The following is a 21,132-nucleotide window of genomic DNA, read 5'->3' on the forward strand; positions in this document are numbered from 1 at the left end:
GCTATAATTTAGACACAGCCGAATAGAAGAACTGCAGAACCAGAGTAAGTTCAATGGTGCTTTGTGCTGCCTGCTGTAAATCCACCAGGACAAAGCCCTGAACAAGAGTGAAAAATGTGCTGAAACAACAAAGAAGTAGCCCAGGTAACTGTAGCAGCAATGCAGCTTATTTAAAGGGATGTGGTGGATGGCTTCCATCTATATGGCCATTGGACTAGGAAAGTAGAGGTTGGACCCAGTCCCACCCCTCTGCCCAAGAGGGAAATAACCTGGATTTTGATGCACCCCAAGAAAGGAACTGAACTCTTTTAGTGGCTCAGCTGAAGATCTGGGATCAGAGAAGTGAAAAGTTGCTAGGGCAGGAGCCTTGAGGGATGTAGCCCCACATCAGGGCCAGGACTGATTAAAAAGCAGGGATAATTTAAGGGACCTTACCAGGGGCTGAGAGACAGTTTGGACCAGGTTACTGTAAGAGGCACTGCTGGACTGACTGAAGAGTGAGCCCCGGCATAAGGCTGCCGATCAAGGGGCCTCACTGAGGGCACTGAAATAGGCCCCTGTTGGCCTTAAACCGCTTTGCTTTTGCCACACAGATTGATTGTGTGTGACTCAACCAGAGGGCTGAGTGACTGATAACCCACCACAAACAGGTAGAGAGAGGGTGTAGGCACTACACACTTGGCCAGTGGGCACTTGGGAGAGATTAGTGTGACCCCATTATGCTGCTTTACAATATAATTTCATTTTGAGAATAATTAATGTCAGAACTGTCATTCATTCACATTCAGTTCAGTAGTGTTGTAAGTTTTAGTATGACTACTTGGTTACTGCCTTGATTTGCATGGCCTGAAAACACCGAGGCTTTGTCTACACTGGCATGATTTTCCGGAAATGCTTTTAACGGAAAACTTTTCCGTTAAAAGCATTTTCGGAAAAGCGCGTCTAGATTGGCAGGATGCTTTTCCGCAAAAGCACTTTTTGCGGAAAAGCATCCGTGGCCAATCTAGATGCGCTTTTCTGCAAAAAAGCCCTGATCGCCTTTTTCACGATCGGGGCTTTTTTGCAGAAAACAGTACTATGCTGTCTACACTGGCCCTTTTGGGCAAAAGTCTTTCAGAAAAAGACTTTTGCCCGAACAGGAGCAGTATAGTTTTTCCAGAAAAGCACTGATGATTTTACATGAGTTCATCAGTGCTTTTCCAGAAATTCAAGTGGCCAGTATAGACAGCTGGCAAGTTTTTCTAGAAAAGCAGATGATTTTCCAGAAAAACTTGCCGGTCTAGACACAGCCCTGGAGGCAGAGAAGACTGAGTAACCCTGTGACAGAGGACCATTACAGAAATGAAGAGTTAGTTCCCTTCCTAGTTGGAGTGGGTGCTGCTGGGCACAACTTTCCCACAGTTCTGTCCCACTCCTCTAGCATACATGGGTCACATAAGCCATCTATGATGTGAAATACAACATCAAAGCAACACCATAGGGTAGAATTGGAAAATAATATTATTGTAGCCAACTGACATGGCAAAGAGATGCAAGCAGATGGAACGTAAGTTACCAGAGTTGGAATGGGCCAGGACATAGAGTACACAGCCCTAAACAAACGTTAGCCGATGAGATAGAGAGGTGATCAATAGTCTTAGAAGAACTTGATTGAGACCTCTCAAACACCAATGGTTGGAATCTTGGTTCAGATCAAAGCAATAGTGTCATTAAGAAATATTGATTTGTTGTTTTAGTGAATCTGACTGTATTCAGTCATCAGAACTGCAGAACCTTCTGCAAAGTTGTGTAATACCTGTTCCCATACTTCAGTCCAATACACAGGGACATTTATTTTGAATGAAAACTGACTTTTGCTTCATATTGAACACATTCCTGTTCCCAGGGGTTATATTTTTCAGTTGCCGGAAGTCACTGGAGCATTCAGCAGGCTGTCCAGAAACATGAGTAATCCACTATCATTATCTCTTCTCAAACATCACATCCATCCTTTATCTTTGGGGGAGGGAGAAAGAAACAACATCAATGAATCAAGACCCATTGCCTCTGAGAGCAGATTATAGAAGAATTCAAATGTCCTTGTAAAATTCACAGAATCCTAAATTCACAGGAACAGCAGTAGAAGAGGAAAACTGTTCTACGTCTTGTAGTGAGGAAATGAAAGGTATTGGGAGAGAAAAATGTGCTGTGCGGTGCGAAAACTCTATTTTGATCCTTGATGCTGAACGTCTGCCACATTTTTGTGTGGAATCACCCAGTTTACTGGGAGAATATAGCCTCTTCAGCTCACATGAAGGCTATTCCAGACTCGAGCTGTTGGAATTGGCAGCTGTGAGAACACCCACAGGAAGCATGGGACCCTGGAAGAGCGAGTGGGAGTATATCCTGTGGGGACAGATAAAAAGTCAGAGCAGGGCTATGGGAACCTCTTCAGAACAAGCAAGCGAATATAATTTCACAAGTCCCAACTGTTTGTTTAGGGACTTTTGCTATGTGTTGCTTGTGTTTGGCTTTCACTGAATTTCTATAAATGTTTCTCAGTAAAAGATTAAAGCAGTCAAAACCATGAAGCATTTCTTTATTCCTCTCTTCACTGTGGATGCGGCTGATGGCACAAATTGCCATGCCTTTCTTTTCTGACATTTCAGGATAGAAGAAATTGCCACAGGGCACAGACCGTTGGTCCATCTGTCATTTTGCTCTGTTTCTAAGCAAGAGCAGTTCAGGTAGTGTTACAGTGAAGGTGCCCTCCTTCTTTCATAGTGGAACACACTTTAATAGAGAGATTGTGTCATGGTCCCCCACTCTGCCACTCCCTATAGGTAACAATCCAATTATCCTGGTATCAACTACAGTAGAGGTCCCTAAACTGTGGGAGGCATGCCTCTCCTAAGGGGGTGCAGCATAAGGATGTAAAATCCCATTTAATCAGTTAACCAGCTAAACGATATGTTTAATCGGTTATCTGATTAAATGGGGCTGGATGGGGGAACCGGGCTGAATGCTGCTGCCCACGGTGTGCTGGGCTCAGCCTTCCGTGAGCTGTTCCAGCTGGGCGGAAGCACCCCCACACATGCAATGGGCCGGCAGGACTGGAGCAGCCCCCACCTGGGGGTCAGACCAGATCATAGTTCTCTCTTCTGGCCTTGTACTCTAAGACTCCTTGCATCTTTTTTTCCTCAGAGGTGTTACCAATTCAGAACCCATTCACATGAAAGACTAATTTAAAGCAATTAAAGTGTGCATTGCCATGCCCTTTTGATATTGTTCTCTTTTCAAAAGAGAAATACACTATGGCTGCATCTAGACTAGCAAGTTGCCAGCTAGCTGTCTACACTGGCCGCTTGAATTTGCGCAAGAACACTGACAATCTAATGTAAGATTGTCAGTGTTCTTGCGCAAATACTATGATGCTCCTGTTTGGGAAAAAGCCCTCTTGCGCAAATGCTTTTGCGCAAGAGGGCCAGTGTAGACAACTGAGAACCGTTTTGCTCAAACAAGCCCCGATGGCGAAAATGGCAATCGGGGCTTTCTTGCGCAAAACCACGTCTAGATTGGCACGGACGCTTTTCTGCAAAAAGTGCTTTTGCGGAAAAGGATCCGTGCCAATCTAGACGCTCTTTTCCGCAAATGCTTTTAATGGAAAATCTTATCCATTAAAAGCATTTGTGGAAAATCATGCCAGTCTAGACACAGCCTATGAATATAGTAGTAGCGTAAGGAAGCAAACTTTTGTCAAGTTTTAATGCACTGTGGAAAATCAGTGACCATCTTCCAAAGCATCTTTTGATTCCCCAAATGCTCATGGGGAAATATTTTGAAGGCATAAATAGAATGCAGATGTTAGAGAATGCATCTTAGAATTCTGCTGAACGTACTACCCTACTGGGAGGCAGCTCTTAGTCTCCAGGGACATTCCTTAGAGAGCCCAGCTGATTGTCTGATATTGAAACAACATGTTCAAGAGACATTCCAAATGAAAGAAAATAGAACAGGGATACTTTCACCAAATATAAATCAGAAGGCTAAAGGGCAGTTTAATCTTCCTTCTTTCTACTCTTTCTTCTCCCCCTCTCCTTCCCCCTCTCCCTCTCCCCTACAAATAGTTCCCCAAGGAAAACTGAGCACAGGGTAAGAGATTGCCAGAAAGGATGACTCGGGCCAGGTCTACCTTAGACCCAGCAGCTCCGCTTAAGGTACGCAACTCTACCTACATAAAATACATAGCTGGAGTCAGCTTACCTTAAGCTGAGCTTGGCAGTGTCCCCACAGCAGGAGGCTGACAGGAGCAAGTGCTCTGACCAGCTTCCCTTACTGCTGGCAAGAGCAGAGGTACCGGACACCAGCAGGGGCATCCTCTGAGTTCAATTTAGCAAGTCTTAACTAGACGCACTAAATCTAACTCCAGAAGATTGATCACAGCAGCATCAATCTTCTGTGGAGTGAAGATGTGGCCTCAGTCACTAGGCATTGTCCCCAAGTGCTTCACAGATAGCTACTGGATGGGAAGTTCACAGCTGTCACCACTACAGTTCTCGCTTTATTAACTTCAATGCCCCATTACTTCTGATTGCTTATCAAGTCTTTACCAATATCATTGTGTCCCAGAGAAGTCTGATTTTAACATTATAGTAACTAATGCCATGGGCAAATAAAAAAAAGATGAGAGACAGCCGAGCCAACCTAAGAGAGTGCAGAGAGCTACAGATAACACAAAAACATTGCTTAAAAGATTATTTTATCATCAATTAAAAACTACTACCATATATTTAAAGTGACTAGCTGACATTCCAAAAGATGTTCCATGAACTGAAGTGCCTTGGTGAATGATATATGAATAGATGGTATGAAAGCAACTGTGCAATGCAGAGTTTATTGATTTGTTTCTTTTTATAACATCCTTTTTCTTTCAGCTTGCTTTATGTTCCAAAAAGTTCGACAATCCCCGGGATGCACATATGTCTATGGGCAGGTCTGCTGGGAATGGCATACAGTATATGCTTCTTTAGTACTGTATGTTTACATTCAAAACTGGAAAAGTCCTCTGTAAAAAAACAGATAATTTTCCCTCTATGTAGACAAGCTCAGATAAAGACCTGTAGAAGATCATGAAATATGAATCAAGTCATCACAACTGTAAACAAAATATTTCATGGGAAATGTGAACTAGCCCTTCCTTACACATACACAGAAGACACAAACCCAGCTGCAGGGGATAAAACAGGAGGGATAAACTGAGAACAGGTCTATATTATTATTTTTCCTTTTAGGATTCATCAGCTGTATCATCCATAGTGGCTACAGGAAAAATACCTACTGTCGCTAATCTTAAACTGCAGAAGAGGAGGTCAGGTCAGTGGGTGTAGCTGTTCTATTATGTTTCTAAAACACTGCATGCCACATAACAATACCTTGGAGTCTAGGCCTGCTTCTTCTGTGACTTAAATTAATGCAAATTAGTGATTCCCCTCAAATCAATGGAGTCATCCTGACATAAAACCATGCAAGAAAAAAAATGAGAATTTTTATCTCTAAAGCCACAGTTAAATGTTACAGAATGATTAAAACTACTCCCCACAGCAGTAAACACAGTTCCCTTATTTCCCATCCATTTAAGGACTTGCCCAAGGTTATAGAAGAAATCTATAGCTGAACTAGAAACTGAACTCAGGTCTCCTGTGTCAGAGTCCAGGGCCCTATCTACCAGACAATCCATATTCCTTGGTAAATCCACTTCCTAGAGAATTTCATTATTTCAAAAATTAGTCTCATGCCAATTCAGAACAAAACCCAACATTCTGCAATTCACCTTGAGAGGAGAAAGAGGTATATTTCCAGGCAGTCCACCTGACAAGACCCTGAAAGTCCTAAGGTCTGTTGTAATAATGAGTTCTACAAATTTGCCTTAAATCTGCATTTAGCCATAAGAAGCGAGTCAAAGTTCATAGAATGCCACAATAACCTATAATAACAAATGTTCATGGGAAATGTACAGAATCAAGGCAGACAGACTGAATTAGTACATCCCAAAAGACCTGAAAATATAATCCAGGACTCTGTTAAGATTATTACTAGTAAGTAAGAGAAGCAAAAGACCAGAAATAAATGAACCAAAATTGGCACGTCAGACATTAGCCATAATTAGTAGGTAAAATGGTAAGAATATGGGCTATTTCACCCATCAACCCATCTTGGGGTTCTTAGACTATGTCTACACAGCAGCATTATTTCAGAATAATGTCATTGATGTTATTCTGAAATAACAAAGTCTGTGTCTATACCACAAACATTTATTTCGACATAATGTCAAAATAATGTTGAGCTGGAGGACTCCTTATTTCGACTTCTGTAGCCCTCATTTACAAAGAGTAAGGGAAGTCAGAGGAAGATTGCTCTTTCTTGGACTTCCTGTTGTGTTGACAGCACCAAAAGCTGAAATTAGCTATTTCAACTTAAGCTACGCAATTGACATAGCTCAAGTTGTGTAGCTTATTTCAGCTTTAGCCCTACTGTGTAGACATGCCCTTAAAGAGACTTCACCCTCATGGCTGGCACCCCCACCATCTCCTAGGAGTTCAGGCCTTAATCATACTCGGTATGTCTACATAGTAGCATTATTTCAGAATAACTGACATTATTCCAAAATAACATAGTGCAAGTCTACACTACAAGCCATTCTTTTGAAATAATGTTGAGCTGAAGAACTTCTTACTCAGGGAAGTCAAAGGAAGAGTGTTCTTCCTTCAACTGCCTGCTGTGTAGACAGTGCCAAAAGCCAAATTAAGCTATTTTGACTTCAGCTATGCAATTGCAATCCTTGGATGCTGTGAAGGGAGTGAACAGGTGAGCCTGCACTCTGACCACTCAGATATCAGTTCTCTTTGAGAACTCTGACAGAGGAAATTAGACAGTCAGGCTGGTCAGCTGAGTGGGATACGCTGCCAATTAGCCCATCAGTTGAGGGCTGATAAGGAGGCCAGAAGGAAATCCTATGGGAGAGGAGAGTGGAGGGTTAGGTGAGCTCGATTATACAGAGGCCTCAAGAGAGGAGATCTCTGCTCCCATCTCTTCCCTGAGGAGAGGGCTAAAAAGTGTTGTTGGTGCTGTAAATAGATAGTTGTACGGGAATTGTGGAAACAGTGAAAGGAATTTAAAATAAAGGGCATGGTGAAGGCACAACCACTAGAGGGGAAGAAGAGGATGAGAAGCCACTCCCCGTGACAGATTCATAACCTGGAGAATCTTGATTAGGAATAGAGATTATTTTACCTCAGTACTTGACACTGCTGTGGTGGCTGCTGGAATCCTGTGTCCATTTCTGTGTCTGCAGTTCAAGAAAAATGTTGATAAACTATAAAGGATTCGGAGAAGAGTCACAAGAATGACTAACGGATTAGAAACCATGCCTTATGGTGATGGACTCAAATAACTCAACCCATTTATGTTAACAAAGAGAAGGGCAAGGGGTGACTTGATTACATTCTGTTTGTTCACCTGCATAGAGAATAAATATTTAATTGTGGATTCTTCAGTCTAGCATAGAAAGGTGTATCATGATCCAGCAGCTGAAAGCTGAAGCTAGACAAGTTCAGACTGGAAACAAGGCAAATGCTTTAACAGTGTGGGTAATTAAACATCAGAACAATTTATGAAAGCTCATCCTAAATTTTCCATCACTGACATTTTTTTAATTGGGATTGGATATTTTCCTACGTTATATGCTCTATGAAGTATTTTGGGGAAGTCTATGTCTTATGCTGTAGAGGAGGTTAGACTAGTGGTTCCCAAACTTTTCAGCATCACGCCCCCTTTTTGATTTTTGAGAAACCCTCACGCCCCCCTCGCTCCCAATAGCAGCAAAATTTAGGGGGGAGGATTGACGAGGGGAAGCTGGGTCGCCTTGCGTACCCCCTGGAATTTCTTCACGCTCCCCGAGAGGGGCATGCCCCCAGTTTGGGAACCCAGATGAACACAATGGTGCCTTCTGGCCTAGAAATCTATGAATCTATAATCTATGAATATACACATTTGTAATGCTACCTAGGAAATTGTCAAACAAGGGTTTCTTCTTTCTAGGGTGACCAGACATTCCAATATTAAGGGCTTTGTTTTATATGAACAATTCTATACACCCACTCCTGTGAAAATGTATGTCGTGATTTATGTTGTCTAGTCACCCAGCTTCCCTCTAAATATGGTCACCCGCTAAAAGGAAAAAGAAGTTGTATGCATTGTAGGTGTAATTGTGTCAGTACCAAGATATTTGAGAGATGAGGTGGGTGAGATAATTTTTTTTTATTTAACCAATTTCTTTTGGTGAGAGATACAAGCTTTCAAGCCAAATGGAGTTCTTCTTCAGGTGAAGGAGTACTTTTCTTGAGCAGAAGAAGATCTCCAAGGCTATGTCTACGCTGATTATTTTCAGGAATAAGGGCATTGCGCAAGAGGGTTTTTCTTGCGCAAGAAGGGGCAGTGTAGACAGCTCCTTCTGGCGCAAGAGCCTCTTCTGCAAAAATTGCAGCTCATTAGTTATGCAAATGAGGCTCAGCGATATTCCACGCTGAGCCTCATTTGCATATTTCTCACGCAAGAAGCCACGAGTGTAGACATAGCCCAAGTGGCTTGAAAGTTTCTCTCTCACCACCAGAAGATGGTCAGTCCAATAAAAGATTTTACCTCAACCACTTTGTTTCTTTATTTAATACTTTACATTTCACGTGCTTTGACTGCTTTTCCTCCTGTTCTATATCTTTAATAAAAATTCAGAAAGATTTTTCATGGTGTAAGAGGCTGAGGTCTCTGTGTACCAAACCCAAAGCTTCTTTTAAAATGGTTTAATGTTGGAAAGTGGATGATGTTAACACCTTTGACTCTCTGGGCCCAAATATTGAATCTAAATCAATACAACAGGTCCTTGGCCTCTGGGCAGACCACATAAAGGACTGTCCTGTTCTATATGATGGGCTGTTCCGTCACCGCTGACCACAGAAGCCGAGGCTCCTCAGCAGAGTGCCAGGTGAGCAGGTGAGGCGGAGAATTGGCAAAACACAATGCCGGATTATATCATAAATCTGCCTGGGAGGTAGTTCTCAATCCATGCCTCATTTCCAGGGGAACATTGTAAAAACAGAACCATCTTTGCACAGTGTGTTTCATTTTCCATGAATCAGAAAATTCCAATGAAAACCTGTTCTGTCAGAATTTTGCTGACTAACTCTACTTCCTTTCACACACATTGCAAGCTTTCTCCATGCCCCCAAAGTGCTATATTAAGATGAGTAAAGTACCATTATCACCATTTTGGAAAACTGAAACCCAGTGAGGTCAGGTGGCTTTCCTCTGGTCAAACAGTGGCAGCAGGAATGTGCTTGGTGCCAGTAGCCCTGAAAATAGTCCCTGGGTCCTAAATCCTAGTCCCCTGCTCAATCCACTGGACTTTGACTGCGGTAATATATTTCTACACAGTTAGAGTTGCCGTGAATGTCTGAGTATCATGAATTCCCATCTCTTACGGGTGTGTGTGTAAAAAGGGGTGGAGGCTAGAAAAGAAAAGGCCAGAATTATATTCAGAGGTTTCCATCCTGGGCTGGTAAAAACAATGCACTGTGCTGAGACAAGGTATTATTGTTTGCCTTTAAGTGCACCCTCCCTTTTAAATCTTTTCTTTCTTAATAAAGTATCTGAGGTCATACTATTGTCATTAGGGTTTGGCGAGTGCTCAGCATCTGTCACCGTGGCAGCAGAAGTGTGCATGGTGCCAGTCCTCGTTGTCACGACAGTGCAGCAGTGTAAGGAGAAGGGCCTTGCAGGATGCAGGACAATACTGGGAAGGAAAAGGAGGGAATCCTCGACCTTGGGCCAGGGCTGGTGGCAGACTATTGAACCCGGTGTGTCTCGGCAAGGCACAAGGAGTAAAAATTCTTGGAAGCTGCAGAGGTTGCAAGAGAAAACAAAAGATTCTATCATGTAGGAAATAGAACAAAATGTGGAGCAAATTGTTTTATTTTCAGAGATAAAACAAGCAGCAACCTTCCACTAGGGTCAGGAGGACTCTGTGTCCTTCATGTTGAGCTGACAGCAGAGAAGAGGGTGGGGAAAAGCAGCATGGATTTGACTGCAGGTAGCAAACTGTTCCACAAAGAAATGGCTTTTTAAACTTAAATGGGAGCTTTTGGAGAAGATTTTCTGTTTAAAAAAAAAAAGAACAATTAAGTCAGGCATTAGAATCTACACAAATAATCTTTATCTAAATAAAATTCTAATGATGTAACATAACAAAAGCAACTGCCTTTAAACCTATAGCTGAGGTACCAGATAGAAGCAAATGAATAAAGTACTACTTAATTTTGCCAAATGGATGGTGACTGCAGTCCAGGCTGAAATAAAAACAATCAATTTTCTTGCTCCCCTTTTACATCATTACTTTGACCTTGTCTAATGGAGCTTTTTCTTAAAATCTCCTGCTCTTCCTATAGCACTAGTGCTGGCAGAAACAGTGCTAAAGTAAGGGTACGTCTACACTAGCCCCCTAGTTCGAACTAGGGAGGCTAATGAGGGTGACCGAAATTGCAAATGAAGCGCGGGATTTAAATATCCCATGCATCATTAACATGTTCACGGCCGGTCGCCATTCCATGAGGTTTAACTGGTAATTTGAGGTAAGAGGTTTATTTCGGAATTGCCCTTGTCTGGCGCTTGTAGACGCGGTCAGTTATTCCGGGCTAGTCAATTTCCAAATTGCGACCGGCCGGGAACATGCTAATGAAGCGCGGGATATTTAAATATCCATTTGCAATTTCGGTCGCCCTCATTAGCCTCCCTAGTTTGAACTAGGGGGCTAGTGTAAACGTACCCTACGAGTTTTACCACTACATCACCTAGACCTGTCTGAGCTAAAACAAGTGAGAAATGTTAAAGCTAAAATATAATGTAGACTAATCTCCCATTGATTTCAATGGCACCAGATCAAGCTCCTGGGGTAAATTTCATCCTTTCATCCTTAGTGTAACTCATGAATTGAACAGGCTTAGAAAAGGATGAATTTGGCCCATATTTTAAACAAAATTCAGTCAGTGGAGCTTTCTCCATACCAGGAACTAATATTTATTTAGTATTTAGGCCTGATCCAGCACATTTATTTTATTTATGGGAGTATAGTCCCTACTCAACTGGATAGTGAGGACAAGGTATGCTCCAATTTGGGACTGCAGCAACAGACCATAAATGTGTTTGTGTTTCCTGGTGTGGATTTGACAGTTTAATAAATGGCCTACATTGTAGAGTATTTTCTGTCTTCTTTATTTTTATTTGTATGAATGAGGTTTAAGAAAGTGGTCTGGACTAGAAGTTGTCTGGCTATCTCTTTTGTTGCACTGCAATACCATTCACTTTTTAACTGTAGCTTATTATTGTAATAATAGTTCTGTTACACAGTTCCTTTAGTGCCAAAGAATCCCAAAATGTGTTTTTAACTATATGCAATAAGAATCACTTTAACCATCTTGTGGGTATTCCTTTAGGACAGGAAGTGAAGGAGTATTTCATATCCAAGTGAAACTACAAGTGGAATTTTGGGTAGACAGAATGTTATCCAAACTGGAATGTGGCTACAACAGCAGGATTAGCACCCTTGCTATTTTGAAATGTTCTTTGGAATTTTTAATGGCCCCAAGTGGCCAGAACCACAATTTTATGTCTTATCCAATTGAGAGGCACCTCCAACAGCACGCTGTCCCTGAATGCCATGATGATGGAAAACTGGAGGGCGCCAGCTACTGACTCCGTAACACCACACCTGAGATTTTCTTGGAGGCTTCTTATCAAAAGCCTGATTCTGCTGACAGTATCTAACAAAATCATTGGCCAAGGTGATATTACTAGACTATTTTTGATACTTTTTTATGATATTCTATTCCCTAAGTGACAAAAATAATCCCTTGGAAAAGTGAACTTTATGCAGGTTTTGAGGTCACAAAACTCTAAATCACTGCCTCCATTACAAACAGAGGAAGCAGGGCCAAGAAGTCAGGTGCTTTTGTGACACAAGAGACTCTCACTTTTCAGTAGAAGCATCTAGGTATTTAATTTTTTGTCAGCACCTTGGGCTGCATTATTCTTTGAGAAAATAACAGCTTTCTTTTTTTACATTTTGCAGCTACGAGCCTTCTCTGACATTTTCTTCCCCTCCTCTGCTACTGATCCTCCACCCCTTGAGCCCACTGATAAAAGATTCCCTTTACCTTAAAACAGAGGTGTGAATAACAACAGACTAAGGCTGCAAGGACTGTCACTCACCTTTTACCATCTTGGACTCAGACATTGCCTTTTTCTCCTGATGCAGCTTGTGTGTCACCTGAAACACGGCAAATTAAGCAAGCAGTTCCCCCTACTCTCTGAAGTACTGTACAGTAAGTCATCAGTAACTATCAAGACCCCAGCTTCTACAGTCAGGCAATGAAAGAGGGGCAACCCCAGTTTTGCTGCTGGCAGATGCTGTGGTCTCCTGCACTATTTCCACATGGAACAGGGTAACTTTTGTGTAGATTGTCCCTCTCTGATTATGCTATTTGGAACAAGGAGGCTGTGTCTACATTGGCACCCCTTTCCGGAAAAGGGATGCTAATGTAGACTTCGGAATTGCAAATTCCGTGGGGGATTTAAATATCTCCCGCGGCATTTGCATTTACATGGCTGCCGCTTTTTTCCAGCTTGTGGAGAAGAGCCAGAGAAAAGCGCCAGTCTAGACGTGATTCTCCGGAAAATAAGCCCTTTTCCGGAGGATTTCTTATTCCTACTTTCAAGGAAAGGAATAAGTAGGAATAAGAAATCCTCCAGAAAAGGGCTTATTTTCCAAAGAATCACGTCTAGACTGGCGCTTTTCTCCAGCTTATCCCCAAGCTGGAAAAAAGCGGCAGCCATGTAAATGCAAATGCCGCGGGAGATATTTAAATCCCCCACGGAATTTGCAATTCCGAAGTCTACATTAGCATCCCTTTTCTGGAAAGGGGTGCCAATGTAGACACAGGCAGAGTATATTCAATGCTCGTCCAAAACACATGATGCAGTTCAAAAACACAGAAGAATGATATTCATAAGGGAATACCTGGAACTTGTTTAGTCTAGCGTTAGGTATGTTAGGGACACAGACCAGAGAATAAAAAAATTAGAAATGAAACAGGATGGAAAGCTTATGATTCACTCCCCCAGAATGTGAGCTGGTCACTCTACAACCTAGGCTATGTCTAGACTGCAAGCTTCTTTCAGAAGAAGCTATTCCAGAAGTGATCTTCCGGAAAAGCTTATTTCGAATGAGCATCCACACAGCAAAAGTGCAACTGAAAAGCAATGTGCTTTTCCGAAAGATAGCATCCGATCAATGTGGATGCTATCTCGCATTTCAGTTGTGATTAGTCTGGATGGAGTGGCCACCAGGGCACCTGAGTTATTTCCTGGGGGCCTCTTCTTTTGAAAAAACTCCCTCACATGCCTTTTTCTGACAAAGCTTTTTCAGAAAAAAGCTTCTTCCTCATAGATTGAGGTTTCCCACCATCGGAAAAACCCCTCTGTTCTTTCGACTTTCTGTCAAAAGAATTCAATGGCAGTGTGGACGCAAGTATTGTTTTTCCGGGAAAATGACCATTTTTTCCGGAAAAATGACCATTTTTTCCGGAAAAATGGTTCAGTGTAAGCGCACCTCTAGTGCAGCGCAAAAGAGATAAGTAGTTTTATTCAGTCCTAGTATAAGCTAGGTACAATTAATGACTTGGGGCATGTGTGTGGCATGTATTTTTCTAGCAAAGAGATTTGCACAGCACAGAAATCTACTCCTCAGTCCCTTGTATCCTGTTTAATCTCATTTATATTTGGGTTATAGTCCATTTTATACCTTTGTCGTGATAAAACAGAAACAATTCACTTTCTTGACTGCTCATAAAATGTTCTACAAATTTATTCTAGAGAAGAAAAGGAAAAAGTGGGGGAGTGTATGTGGCATTGGCTTTGTGACTGTGGTTTTTATTTCCATAAACCTTAAAGCACAAGAATGCATGAGATATTTACACAGATCTTTCCACAATTCCTGTGGCCTTGGGGAGCATTGCATTTGCATGACTTCACCTCTGTGGCTGGGGTTGTGCTTTCTCAGCAGCATTGCCTGCAACAGAGCGCAATCCTGGCCATTCCAGTGGTTCTTCCTCGCATATCCTATCTCATCATTGCCCATCTGTTACATGCCTTGTTATACCAGCAGTTCTTGTTTTGCTTGCTGCCCAAAAATCCCAGTAAGGGTATGGAGCATTTCCCATAGCTCTTCCAAGTTATTTCTTTTGGAGGTGCAAAAGGTGAAAACCTATTTCAAGTAACAGGAAAAGCTGCTTGTCTTTCACACTGCGATACAAATATTTCACGAGAGGAAAATGATGCTGTTAAAGTTTACCAAAATTACATGAGGCTATCCTTGCCAAAACCATCATGAAAAGTAGAACCGTTAACGCCAACGTATGCCTCAACAACTCTCACTGACCAGTTATGTCCCGTTCTCTTGCACTGATGTAGATGAAGAATCAGATGGAAGTAAAATGACTGAGTGGATTGACCACTGCACTGGGCCTCAAGAGGGTCCTCTTTCTAGGCCTAATTTTGGCTGCTGTGCCTGTCTCCATTTGTAAAATGGGGCTAATAATGCTTAACCCTCCTTTGGAGAGTGCTTTGAGGTCTATGGGTGCTATGTACGAACTGGGCATTGCTATCCCCTGAATGAGTGTTTCAGGTCACTCAGCAGGTACTCTGCTTGCCAGTAAAGGAGTTAAAGCTATAACTTCCAAAAGGGAATATAGAATACTTTTCCTGTTTTTCCAGCTGCAATCTTTTTGCTGTTTTACCAAGTATGGAAGCCCAGACTTATTCAGCACTAGTGTGGAAAATCTTTCCAAGCAGCAACAAAAGCTCAGTTATCCTTTGTGAAAGCTTGAGCTGGCTCTCGTGCACTCTACAGCATGGCCAACTTTCTTGAAGTTGTGTTCTAAAGGATGCTGCGTATCTCTTAGGGTATGTCTACACTACAATGTTAGTTCGAACTAACGGATGTTAGTTCGAACTAACATTCATAGCCGCTACACTAGTGCTCCGCTAGTTCGAATTTGAATCGAACTAGCGGAGCGCTTAGTTCGAACTAGGAAAACCTCATTTTACGAGGATTAAGCCTAGTTCGAACTTACTAGTTCGAATTAAGGGGTGTGTAGCCCCTTAATTCGAACTAGTGGGAGGCTAGCCCTCCCCAGGTTTCCCTGGTGGCCACTCTGGCCAACACCAGGGAAACTCTATGCCCCCCTCCCGGCCCCGGACCCCTTAAAGGAGCACGGGCTGGCTACGGTGCCCGTGCCAGGTGCAAGCCTGCCAGCACCCAGCCAGCAGACCCTGCACCTGGCATGGCACAGAGCCACCCACCCGATGTCCCCCAGCCCACCCCCTCTTCCCCGGACCAGGCTGGCGGCTCCCGGGAGCTTGCCCTGGACCGCAAGACGCGGGCACCTTCCTGGGCTAGTGCGGACATCGTGGACCTCATCCACGATCTCCGCACTAGGCACAGGAAAGTGGCCGGCTAGGGCAGGAGAGCTGCCAGCCTGGCCACCCAGGAGCAGGTGTGCATGAAAATCAAGGGGGTCCACTGAGACCCCCGACCCTGAGCCCTGAGCTTACAATGGCCATCCTGGGTCAGACCAAAGGTCCATCTAGCCCAGTAGCCTGTCTGCCGACAGCGGCCAACCCTAGGGACCCTGGAGGGGATGGACCGAAGACAGTGACCAAGCCATTTGTCTGGTGCCATCCCTCTCCAGCCTTCCACAAACCTTGGGCAGGGACACCACTCCTACCCCCTGGCTAAGACTACTCCAGGGACCCAACCTCCATGACTTGATCTCACTTCCCTTTAACTCTGTTCTAGTTGTAGCCTTCACAGCCTCCTGCAGCAAGGAGTTCCACAGGTTAACTATTTGCTTTGGGAAGAACAACAACTTTCTCTTACTAGTTTCAAGCCTGCTACCCATTCCTTTCCTTTGGTGTCCTCTAGTCCTTCTTTATGGGAACTCAGGAAGAACTTTTCTGAATGCACCCTCTCCACCCAACCCCTGCTTTTAGAGACCTCTATCCTATCCCCCCTCCATCTCCTCTTTTCTAAGCTGAACAGTCCCAGTCTCTGTAGCCTGTCTTCATCTGGGACCTGTTCCCAACCCCTGATCATGTTAGTTGCCCTCCCCTCTCCCAGCCTTTCTCTTCCCCTCTCCCACCTCCTTTTCCCAGTCTCCCCCAGTTTTGTTCAATAAAGACAGAGTCAATGTTGGAAGAAACGGTATCTTTATTTTGTACATCAATAAGAAGGGGGGCTAGGGAAGGGTAAGTGGAAGGAGGTGAGGGAGGAATGGGGTACGAGCCCCCGATGGGGAGGACTGAGCTGGCTCTGCGGGCTTCTGGGGGTGGAAGCTCTCCTGCAGCCCCCCGATTGCCCCCTCTCCCCAGATGGCAGCCTGCGGCAAGTGCAGCCGGGCTGATGGCCGAGTGCTGTGATGTGCCCAGTGTGGGTACTCCGGGCAATCCAAGCCAGGACTGCTTTGCAAGCGGGGCACCCCTTAGAACTGTCTGTCCGGGGTGGGGGTCGGGACCCTTTAAGTGCAGCCCTCGGCTAGCCTGAGACAGCATCTCCACGCTCTAAGTCCTCCTCTGATGCCCTGCCGGCACTGCTTCCGGCCATCCTTAAGCCCTGTTCAGGGTCCACTCAATGTGGACTTGCTAGTTCGAATTAGCAAAACGCTAATTCGAACTAGTTTTTAGTTCTAGACGCGTTAGTTCGAATTAGCTTAGTTCGAATTAACTAATTCGAACTAAGTTAGTTCGAATTAACGTTGTAGTGTAAACGTACCCTTATCTATTCTGAATGTGCCTATGCAAGATCCAGTCCAGAGACCGGAGTGACACTAGTAGATTCATGCAGGACTTAAAATTGTGGTTATCACAACCAATGTGTACTGACATGAGGCTGCACCACCCAACCACAGGTAGCTTGTAAAATCAGTTCTCTCTCTCTAGCATTCTGACTCAGTTCTGTTCTCATTTTTGTCAGTGAGTTTTTTGATGTATCTTGATTTGTTTTCCTTTACTATGAATAATCTTAAACTACTTAATGATGGGCAAAGGGTATTTTAAACTATCATTTTCCAGGGAAAAAGTAGATAGAGGCATTTCAGATGGGAACAGGAAGTTATATTATGGTTCAGCTTGAGACATTTTGGTGACTCCTAGAAAATGTTGAAATTACAGGCTTATGACGTAGCAAGTGTTGAAATACCATATTACTGCAATACAGTACTTGATGCAATGTGAACTTGTAGTTTCAGCATTTTCTAGGTCTTTTGTAAACACCAAACTTGACCAGAATGAGGCTACATCCAGACTACGGGTTTCTTTCAGAAGAAGGTTTTTTCGGAAGAGATCTTCGGAAGAGATCTTCTGAAAAAGCTTCTTCTGAAAGAGAGCATCCACACTGCAAAAGTGCATCAAAAAAGTGATCTGAATGGACGCTCTCTTGCATGCAAGCTGTCATTGCTATGGATGAAGTGGCCACTAGGACACCTGTGCTTTTTCCTCTTTCCCCTTCTTCGGAAAGAACTCCCACTTCCCGGTCCACACGCCGTTTTGCAAAAGAACTCTTAAGCAAAAAGGCTTCTTCCTCGTAGAATGAGGATTACCAGCGCCAGGAAAACCCCTCTGTTCTTTTGATTTTCTTGCAGAAGAACACAATTGCAGTGTGGACGTTCCTCAAGTTTTGTCAGAAAAACGGTCATTTTTCAGACAAAACTCTGTAGTGTAGACATACCCTGAGTGAAGCTACCCTAATGTTCTATAAAAATTAGATACTAAAATTAGATACTAAATTAGATAGTATTAGATACTAGTGCAGAATGGAGACCCCGTTTATCACCCAGGATCTGGAACATTGCAAGATATGGACCCAATCATGGTTCCACTTTACTTTGCTACCCACAAATTAGGTTGTCCATCTCAAACCAAGAGTTTTATTGAACAGATTTTTGTTCAGACTGATATAGTTCAGCAGAAACGGGCCAGTACTAAAAAGGTGGAGGAGGAATGGTAATTTCTGGTCTCAGATTTTTTTAATAAATGCAGCCTAATAAAAATAGGAGCAAATGTGCATTGAATCAGAGAAACAAGAGATGGGAAATATCTGCCACGTCATCTAGTCTATCCTCTTAAAATTGCAGAAAATCAGAATAGAAGTGGTAGGTGCAAGCAGGCTTTGCACCCTAAAAATGAGCAGTTGTGCATATAATCATATAATTGTGTGTCTCACTTGTGCACAATGTTGTTGTAGCTGTCTTGGTCTCAGGCTATGAGAGACAAGGCGAATGAGATCATATCTTCCTTTGGACCAACTTCTGTTGGTGAGAGAGACCAGCTTTTGAGCTTAGACAGAGCACTTCTTCAGGGCACACACACACTTCTGTACGCACACATTTCTGCCTGCAAATACCCATCTTTGGAGGTACAACAGGTGTATGTTCATTGTTGTCAGAAGAAAGCAGCTCTTACCTCCCTTTCTGACATTCTGGCCTTTACCAATTACCTTTCTCAGACACTGGTCTTACTTTGCACTGGTGACTTTTGTTCTATAAAATAAATATACAAGGTTTCTTGCATTTGCATCTATAGTATCCGGTCCCAACCATTGTCACAGAGGGTATGTCTAGATTATATGCCTCTGCCAACAGAGGTATGTAGATTAGGCTACCCAACCTAGTCCTGTAAACCTCGTTTCACTAGGCATAAGGAATCAGTTGGCAAAGGCTTCCCCAGCCGTCAGATCTGCGTCTAGACTGCCACGCTTTGCCGGATCAGCTGATTGTCGGCACAGCACAGCGGCCATGCTTATTTTAATGAAGCGGGGATTATTTAAATCCCCACTTCGTTGACTATGTCAGTTAGCCTAATCTACATGCCTCTGTCGGCAGAGGAATGTAGTCTCGACATACCCAGACAGAATACAGGATTTGATGGACCACTGATCTGATCACATTTACGGCCTATTTCATCCCGTGCCAAAGATGCTCCAAAGACAAAGCATTACTCAACCCAACTGCGAAAATAGTTGAGCGACCAACTAAAAACCAAAAAGCAAACGTAAGGAGACAAAAATACTGTTTAGTAAACTACCATTTAAAAACAGAATGGAGCTAACCATTTAAAAATACACCACAGCATTATTGCAAAATACACCACAGCATTATTGCAAAGCTCTGTTTATTATAATCAGTATCAGCAGAGACTATAGGGCTTATGTGGGATTTACACAGGGGATAAGATTTGGGCTTGCTCTCTTCATGAGGCTGGAGTTCACTCCTATGTCTATCTCAGTCTGTTGTGTTTTGGGAGTGGGAAGGAAAGTAGTTTTCATTTGGGGGAGCTGAGCTGCCCAGCAGTAGCTTTATGGCCCCAGTCCTACAAACTGTTCCATGCTTGGCTCTCAGCACTCTGTCCCAGTTAGGCAGGAGGATTATGCCACTATTCTCACATTCCATCATCTGAACGGGCCTACAAAAACAGACAAACCTATATGCTGAGACCCCACACGAGGTCTATGCATCACTTAGGGATGAAGTGGGACTTAAAAAGTCCATAGGTCTTGTGAGAACTCTGGTCAGGGTTGAATTTCAGCTCTTGTTCATAAGTTTTAAGACCCTTCAACACCTAAGCCAGACTCAGTGAAATAAGACTGGATATGGGACCAAAGTTTAATATTACATTTTCTTAATGCCTTTGCTTATTTACTAGGAAGGTAAGCCTATGTTATGACTGTCAATACATAAATATCTAGCCACACACATACATACTGGCTTAGTTTCTCTGTGTCAGTCAAAGCTGGAATAACAGCAATAGCAGCAATTTTAGTATAATATACAAATACAGCTTCTTATTTATTTTTGGAAAACATCGTTTCTTACGATAGTGAATTGCTTACTTGCCGAATCATACAAAATTACCATAGTCTCACCTCTCCATAAGTCCTTACAGATCTCTCCTTCCCCCCTTTTTTTCTCTTTTGGACTATTGCAATATGCTGCATATTAGGAAGAAGATACTTCCAATAGGATTAATTTGTAGCTGAGAGCCAAAATATGTGTTGCCTTAAATGAGAAGCAGTATTAACCCAGAGAACTATACACACTAGGTACTGTATAATGATACCAGACCGGGTGACATATTTTAGTGTGATGAATTAGCAGATGGGATGAGTTGAATCAGAAATGTTCTGTGTAACAAGATTTCACTGGCACACTAGCAATTGACAGTGTAGCTGCAACACCAAACATGAAATAAATAAATTCCACACGTAACACGACACAGCAAAACTTTTCAGGAAAGTGCCTTGGAGTTGCACAGCCCTGCCTCTATAAATCTCCATTAAATCAGTTTGAGTGGGGTGAGTGTTAGAGACAGAGCTGCCAGAAATAGCTCTTTTCCTGCAAGATGCAGAAAAGATTACAGCTGAAACTGAGGCAGCCAGGCGGGGGTGAGGAGGAGGCAAAGAAGTGGAGCTGGAGGAGGCGGGGGAGCTGTGAAAGGTATCTCATAAAAGTCCCATTTGTTGGAAGGCTGGAGGAAGTGGAGGCAGCTTTGGCACACGTGTCCATGGTGCTAAATTAACTGTTAACACAAATAATCAAAGTGCAAGGCCCATCAAGCCGCTGGCGCCAGCAAAATGAGGGAGCGGCCAGGTCAGCCCTGCTTCAAGAGCTTGCCAGCTAGCAGGTGGAGACCAACGAGGGACTTGACAGGATGGAAGTGCTTACAGAACACATTGACCCACTGACAGAGGAAAACACCATTGCTCTCCCGCTTTCCAGCTATTGTGTGCACAGAGCGTTTGGTGGGGGGGGAGGGTTTCAGTAAGTCACTTGAGTCAAGAGCTCGAACACTACAGGATAAGTTATAGTACGACTGAGCCCTTATTTGGCAGTGGCAATTGCGGAACAGCTGAGCAAAACAAGGGAAGAAGGTTATCAAAGGTTGTGAAAGATCCAGTCAATTCCACTGCCGCCCTTCGGAAGAACAAATGCTTTGCAG

At 43.3% G+C, this 21,132-nt stretch overlaps 1 long non-coding RNA gene across 2 annotated transcripts in view; it reads right to left on the reverse strand.

The window, feature by feature from the left end:
* Positions 1 to 3,625: 3,625 nt before the first annotated feature.
* The window catches only part of LOC142826872 (uncharacterized), a 41,527-nt gene continuing 24,020 nt past the window's right edge, over positions 3,626 to 21,132 (reverse strand). The window contains exons 2-5 of one of the 2 annotated variants that reach the window (XR_016348766.1): positions 12,295 to 12,352; positions 10,030 to 10,185; positions 7,270 to 9,928; positions 3,630 to 5,044 (exon numbers count right to left, since the gene is read on the reverse strand). This is a non-coding gene — a long non-coding RNA (uncharacterized LOC142826872). Of the gene's footprint in view, positions 9,929 to 10,029; positions 10,186 to 12,294; positions 12,353 to 21,132 lie in introns of both variants that reach the window. The other variant, XR_016348765.1, reaches the window with a different exon arrangement.

This window comes from Pelodiscus sinensis, chromosome 2 (genome assembly GCF_052426305.1).
Source record: "Pelodiscus sinensis isolate ZL-2025 chromosome 2, ASM5242630v1, whole genome shotgun sequence".
In the NCBI taxonomy this organism is placed as follows: Eukaryota; Metazoa; Chordata; order Testudines; family Trionychidae; genus Pelodiscus; species Pelodiscus sinensis.